The following is a 7,196-nucleotide window of genomic DNA, read 5'->3' on the forward strand; positions in this document are numbered from 1 at the left end:
AGGAAGTGAATTTGAACAGTATAAGGTTGGCCAAAAAACGAAGAGCTTTAATGCAGGGTTTTTGTTCTGCTGCATTGTGCATTATTTTCCTGCACATATTGAGACACAATGACGAGAAGCAGTAAATTACAGACTTATATAAGTTATTCCCATCAAAGCAGCGTTGAAGGAGACACCTGTGACAACAGCAACTGTATCCACGCAGCTGGATTCTCACCCCTAACTGAGCTCTCTAAATTTCTCGTTCAGCAGATAGAATCCCTAATCATCAGAAAGAATTTCCATTCGAAGTTCCCGTTGTTCTGTACTTGTACTGAATTTCATTGTCCATGTCATAGCCACATCAAAGATTTTGTTGTGTTTATCTGTATTGTGGTTGTTATGCAGTAAATGCCCAAAGAAGTTACCAGGGGGAGTATTTGAAATGCAGTGTAATGTTGTTGTTTTTTTTAATTATAAGCACAGTGGTAGTCCAACTGCTCCATTCTGCTACAATTTGACTTGCCTGCTCCTGGCTGTGCCCACTCAATTTTGCCTTTTGCGCCAACTGCGCAAAAGTGCGGTATTTTCGCGTTCTCACGGCAGTGCAATGTTTTCAGTAGGGTTTGCCGCTACAGTCAACGACCGATTTTCTGGACGCCCGACTTTTCAGACAGACCCATTAATCGGATGCCTTCGAGGCACTGCCATGGTACCCCATAGAGTCTATTGACACGTGTACTTGTCTTTATCGGGCGACAAGTTTTGTCGCCTAGCAAATGTTATCGCACAGCGCGGGACGCGCCTGCATTTATCCGAAGTTTCTGGAAAGTTATCGATGCTTCTATCCGCTGTCTGTTGTCACCGAACCTTGTGTTATCTGATATCATCGCTTGACGCGAATGATGTAGATCTTTGTGGAAGGCACGCGGGTCCGAATGATTAGACTGGAACATTCGACGACTTCTGTATAAAAGCCGACGCGCTTGACCCGCAGATCAGATTTACGACGATCGCCGACTGTGTTCGCCGCTCTCGTTGTGCTTTAAGTGTAGCCTGTTTTGTGGGCACAGGTTCGCCCAATAAAAGCTAGTTTTGCTTTTCACAGTACTTCTACTGTGTTCTTTGACGTCACAACCACATGACACTATGTATAAGAATGTCTAAAATTTCTAGTGTAAAAACCCTTCGCCGTCCCATTTTCCAAACTTTTTTGCATGAGCGTAGATCCGAAACGGCATTAATCGAAGCCACCTCCACCTCCATTTTTATTACCTCGCCGCCTCGAACAGGCGCTATCGCTATGCGACACACTGTAGTGGGGGACTCTGGATTAAATTTGACCACCTGGGGTTCTTTTAATGCATGGGGCAGGAGCATTTTTGCATTTTGCACCCATTGAAATGCAGCCGCTGTGGCTGGGATCCTGCTTAGCAGTACAACGTGCTAACCACTAAGCAATCACAGCGGGTAATCAATTAATCAAAGCCACTGGCTTATGGGAAGACCCTGCATCTAAAAAGTTTTTTTTATTTTCGAGTAGATGATGATGAAACTTGCAGAGGCTATGCATTTCCATGGGCTAATTGAAGACATTCAGTTTTCTTGCATACTAAATATCTTTCTACAAATAAAAAATATTGCTTGGAGGTGGGCTATTTACTAAACTATATATGGTGTAGTATATATCCACATATAAAAATGAATTTGAGTAACATGCAGTAGTACAAGAATGAATACTCAAGGCTGAGTTGAACCAAAGTTACAGCATGTCAAACCTATTGACCCATAGTACCACTTGAGACAAATTATTACTTTTCAAGGATTTCTGCCATAGTGTTTATATCATATGCCCACTGAAATTTCGATTTTGCCTACCTTTCTGACAAAAAAGTAATAATGATAATTGGGATAGAACATATAGAACCAGAGATATCACTCCAAAGCGGCAACACCACCGGAAATGCTGTTTCGAGAAAACGAGGAAAGACATTCCACAACCTGTTTATGATGATTATAGCGGAGGCTAATTCAATCAAGGATGATACAGGGATCCAGTCAAGCAAGAATAAATGCTTTGCACCAGTCTGGAGCAATGGAAGACATAAACATATTTGGGCCAGCTTTCGGCTACGAAAAGCAGGGTCTCCCCTTAGGCAGTATCCATTCATAAACTCAGTACAGCCGCAAAGTCTCTTTTCTTAATTTTGTTATCTCTCATGTTCTGCACAGTTGTTGCACATGTACGATTACAGTTAGACCAAAGATGTCTGCATGTGAATGCAATAAATGTGTTTGCATCTTTCATATGTGCTTGCAAACAGAGCTTGATGTTTTGCAAGCATTATAGTGCACTGAGATGCTGAACTGGTCGTCATTTAGATAACTTTGCCTTTTCAACTATAAGTGGAGTTAGAATGCCATAAAATGTGCAGAGTGATAGCCACACTTTAATGGAAACCAGTGACATTGCCACTATTACTGACGTTTCTTGGCACCATAACTGCTAAAGAACAGATTAACCATGCTTGGTACTTAGCCAGCAGTAGAGCACCTTGGCAAGTGATGTTCCTCACAAAATCAATAAAGTTCACTGCCCTTCCTTATTGCCTTGTCTGTATTCATGTTATGTGGATACTATACTGTTCCATACATGCTTATATAATGCAGTGCCTCCATGTTTCTGAGATTGACGTGCTTATTTCTTTTTATTTGCTGTAGACAACATTCAGGGTGGGCACTAGAAAAGGCAAAGAAAGTTTTTCGCATAGCGGCAACAATTTCTATGTGAAATTGTGATCACCAAAGTTCCATTTATTTATTATTACTTTTTTTCCCACATTTGATTTAGTGGAAGTAATTTCAGATTGAAAAAAACATTCCTTCTTATGTCTTAGGTGCTTTGTTCATTCCCATGTTAACTGAATCTGTCCATGGCTATGTTTGGTCAGGTTGAGCATTCTTTCTTTTGTCTTTTTTTCACCCTTCTACTCTAACCTCGTTCCATTGAACACTCCTGCTGTGTTGCATTACAGAAACGCGGCTCGGTGTGAACAGTAGTTTACGCCCAACAATACTGTGTTTTGTTGTGATCGTGATTATGACCATGCGTGTTAAACGAGAGCATGGCATCTGTATAGCAGTGGGTGCCTTATAGTTTGCGCATAACTGGTTTGCCCTTGAGTTGTACACTAAATGCGTTTGGATCGAAATCCCTGCCAAGGACAGACCTAACTATCTACTGGGTACTTATTACTACCCACCTTTGTTCAATAACGATAAGTTTAATGAGCACTCCAAGGATCTTCAACAACAAGTCAATTTTAGTAAGCATCACGTCCATATTTACGGTGACATTAACTTACCAGGCCTTGAATGGGGCACAGGTAGCGTGTACAATGTTTCCACTGGCTCCTGCTGCAAAGTTAGTTTTCTTGTGGACTTTGCATTATCCAGTGGCTTTCTACAGCACAACGCTCTGGTCAACCACCAGGGTTCAAGTTCTTGATCTTGGGCTCACAACGTCTCTAGCATGGGTCCACAAGGCCTCTATTCCATTCTCATGCATTGATACGTACCACCCCCCCTTCACCCCTATTCAGCACACACACTATGTAGACAACCACTTTGCATTTAGCCGTAGATTAAACTACCTCAACCTTTACAAATGCCTTAATACCTTACTGGACCAAGAGGCTTGAGAATCAATGCCTGATCTCTGCCGCTGCAAAGTTGACCTCTGTGGTGTGAGGTGTGATGGTTAAATTCATACTGCAACATCATTCTCACACCTTAAAATACTCTGCCTGGTTCTCAAAAGAGCAGCTACGGTGTCTCAAGAAAAAGGCATATCGTCACCAAAAAGGAGGCATATCTTCACCCCGTATACAAAGCATCAGGCCGCGAGATTTCATATCAGCAGTTCAGTGATTGCAGGAGGCTAAATAACTTAAAGCGAGATAGGCAGGCTCATGTGGACTCTATTAAATTTTCATTGAAATGGGATCCATCCCAGCTATGGAGGTATGCCGAAAGAATGTGCACGTGTAGCGAATGTTAATGCTGTTAGATCAACAAATGCAAGAGGCACTGATCCAACTGAGATTTCAAATGCATTTGCATGCCACTTTGGTTCTTGCTTCTCAATGAATGTTGAGGCTGCTTCTCACTGCAGTCCAGACCAACACTGCAGTCTTTCTGGCGATTTCCTGCTTACGCCACACATCACAAAGATACAAGTTCACAAAGCCATTAAGTGGGTAAAGGCTAAAATATTGTGTGGACATTATGGAATACCAATCATAATTAATGACTGTGCAGACTTGCTTCCACCTACCTTAGAACACATATTCGATTGTTCCTTGGACACTAGTATCTTTCCCACTGCATGGAAACACTCTATCATCATTCTGACCCTGAAGTCTGGTGTCCACTTGAGGGTAAACAATTATCTGCTTGTCTCGCTACTCTGTGCATTTTCAAAGGTTATGGAGAATATGCCGCATGCTAGACTTGGGCCTATTTTCATCATAAGCTGAGTGATCAAGACCGTTTTCATGATAACCGCTCCTCTGCCACCAACCTGTGTTCGTTCCTTCAGAGATTTGCACTTAATTTTCATGCCAGAGGCTGATACCATATATTTCAACATGCCCAAAGCTTTCAGTTGGGTTTCCCACCCTCTGCTCCTATGCAAGATGGATTTGTATGGTAAAAGCAGGAAATAGCAGACATTGTTTTCTAGTTACGTGTCTCATCGCACAAATGCTGTAAGAGTGTCAAACAGCCTCTCTGAGGTGTTTCACTCTCCTTGAGGTGTCCCTCGGAGCAGCTGTTTTGGCCCTCTACTTTTCTTAATATTTATCAATTATTCAGTCTCGCACATTAAGTACTGGAATATGTTAATCTCTTTGATGACATTAGGTTGTTTTGTAGCATTGGCTAGACTGATGATTGCTGCCTTGTACAACGTGAGATTGACTCTATCTCATCGTAGTGCTCCGACAACAAACTTCTTTTCAACCCGTCAAAGACCCATGTCATATCATTTAATCACTGTCTCCTCCCACTTTATCATTTGCACGTGGTAAGTGGCCTGGTTATTGCAAGAGCCTCAGTAATCCGTGAGCTAGGGTTATGTATAGACTCTAAGCTTTAAGCGGTACGTATAAGTCATTACCAACAGTGCTCGGAACACGCTTGGCTTAATCACTCGCATTGCCAAGGGCTTCACCAAACCAGCTTATCTCACATGATACCATTCTCTAGTGCTCTATAAGCTAGAGTACTGCTCTGTTGTCTGTAACTGCCTGCCTCTGTACCTCTCTGCCTCGATAGATTGCATTCAATGGAAATTCATCAGGATATATTGCAATCTGTACCTACACCGACATGTCTACTTCCAGTATGAGAGGATTGCAGAGCTTATTGGTATTAATTCCCTATCACAAAGGTGACTTGTCCGTGGCATGCGCTCTCTGCACAAGCCAGCGTATACTCCTAACCGCAATCGGTTTTTCATCTTCCTGCTCGCTGTTGCAGGTCCTCCCTGTTTTATCCGTCTCTCACCCTCAAGGACTCCATTTAACTGCTGACAAACCATGTACAGCCTCTTTCACATGGGCAATGTAGATAATTTATATTCAATTCATATAAACATGTCTTTGAGGATGTTATCAACAGCGTATGCCATCCCTCTGTTGAGATACATGGTTGAGCTCTGTGTTGAGCCTATGTGCAACCTCTCTATTTTTTTTTTCCGTTCTTTTGTCCGTCCTTTCATTTACGTCTCTTTAGTTTATATGTATGTCATATAAATAATAATAATAATAATATAAATAATAGTTTATATGTGTGTCATTTATATGCCTAGATGTGCATATGTATAGGTGCTATGTCTTGAGCCTATGCCATTTAAATGCTGTCATTGTGTTTCACTTTGTTTTGCTCCAAGCATTGTGCTACATACACCATTCAATTTGTACTGTAGTGCACCACGCTAAAAATGCCAAGCTGTTTATGATCACATGTTCAATAAATAAGTAAATATTTTCAGTGTAACATACAACTTGTTCTCCATTTAGTAAAGGAATGGGCTTTACATAGAGCCTTGAGACCTCTAAGTATAAGTATGTTGTCAGTTTTGTCTTGAAGCATATGTGTGCCTGATTTAGCACCAAAATTTCATCAGCTCATGGAGAAAACTTTTCTTCAGATGTACGATGATGTCCTCAGCCCAGCTTTCCCACAGTTTGTTTCGCAATCGGCACTGCTTTTCGGTTCCATGTGGCCTAGGTTCATGCTTCCTCAGATTGTGTATAGATTGGATGCGTATAGCAAAAATAAATGTTAACCTAAGATCGTTTTCATGTGCCAGGAGATCATTGAAATGTAGTAATATATGCAAGTTCAATTGTGCTTTTCCTAGTGATGCTAAGCTAATAGACTGGATGCAGATACGTAGGAAGAGGACTGGACATTTATGCACATTTAATAAAAATTCTCTTGTGAAGCTGGGCAAACTCCTACATAAGTGTTCCATTCAACTTGGTACAGGCATTTAACATTCCCCTGGAATGTCTGTTCATGTTCCTCATGGCATTGTGAAGCTTCATGCGATAATGTCTGTTCATGTTGCTCATGGCATTGTGAGGCTTCATGTGATTCCTCTACGGTGTTGAATTTTTCACTTAATACCTTCAGCGTATGCGGGTTAACATATAAAGCCTTTGTTCTTAATGCGAGGATGTTGAACCATTGGATCAGTTTCTCCTCTTTTGCTGATGATACGCCTTTCAAAGATAGACATGCTTAATACTGCCCCTTTCATATACTAGTCTTAGCATCTTGGCTGTTATTGTTATCCTCTCTTTTTATGCTAGCAGCCTGTGTATGTCAGAAGGTAGCATGCGAATATGCACACAACTATATCGTGCGTACTGGTTGATGCATTAAACTTGTTCCACATTAACATGAAAAAAAAAGATTTTCGTTGCCTCTGTGAATCAGCCTTTCACTATATTCAATCACGTTTTTTGTGTTTTGAAACACACTGACATGTAGTATTTACTATTGTTAAATAGAGTGTATCAAAACAATTAAGCTATCTAGAAGATGAACTCATTCCGTGACGTTTCTATGGTGAATTCTGGCTAATCCCCCCTCATGGATGCATGCCAGATTTCTCAAGAAACAGTGAGTGCATGTCAATTGAATGT

Source organism: Dermacentor albipictus, chromosome 9, assembly GCF_038994185.2.
Source record: "Dermacentor albipictus isolate Rhodes 1998 colony chromosome 9, USDA_Dalb.pri_finalv2, whole genome shotgun sequence".
Classification (NCBI taxonomy): Eukaryota; Metazoa; Arthropoda; class Arachnida; order Ixodida; family Ixodidae; genus Dermacentor; species Dermacentor albipictus.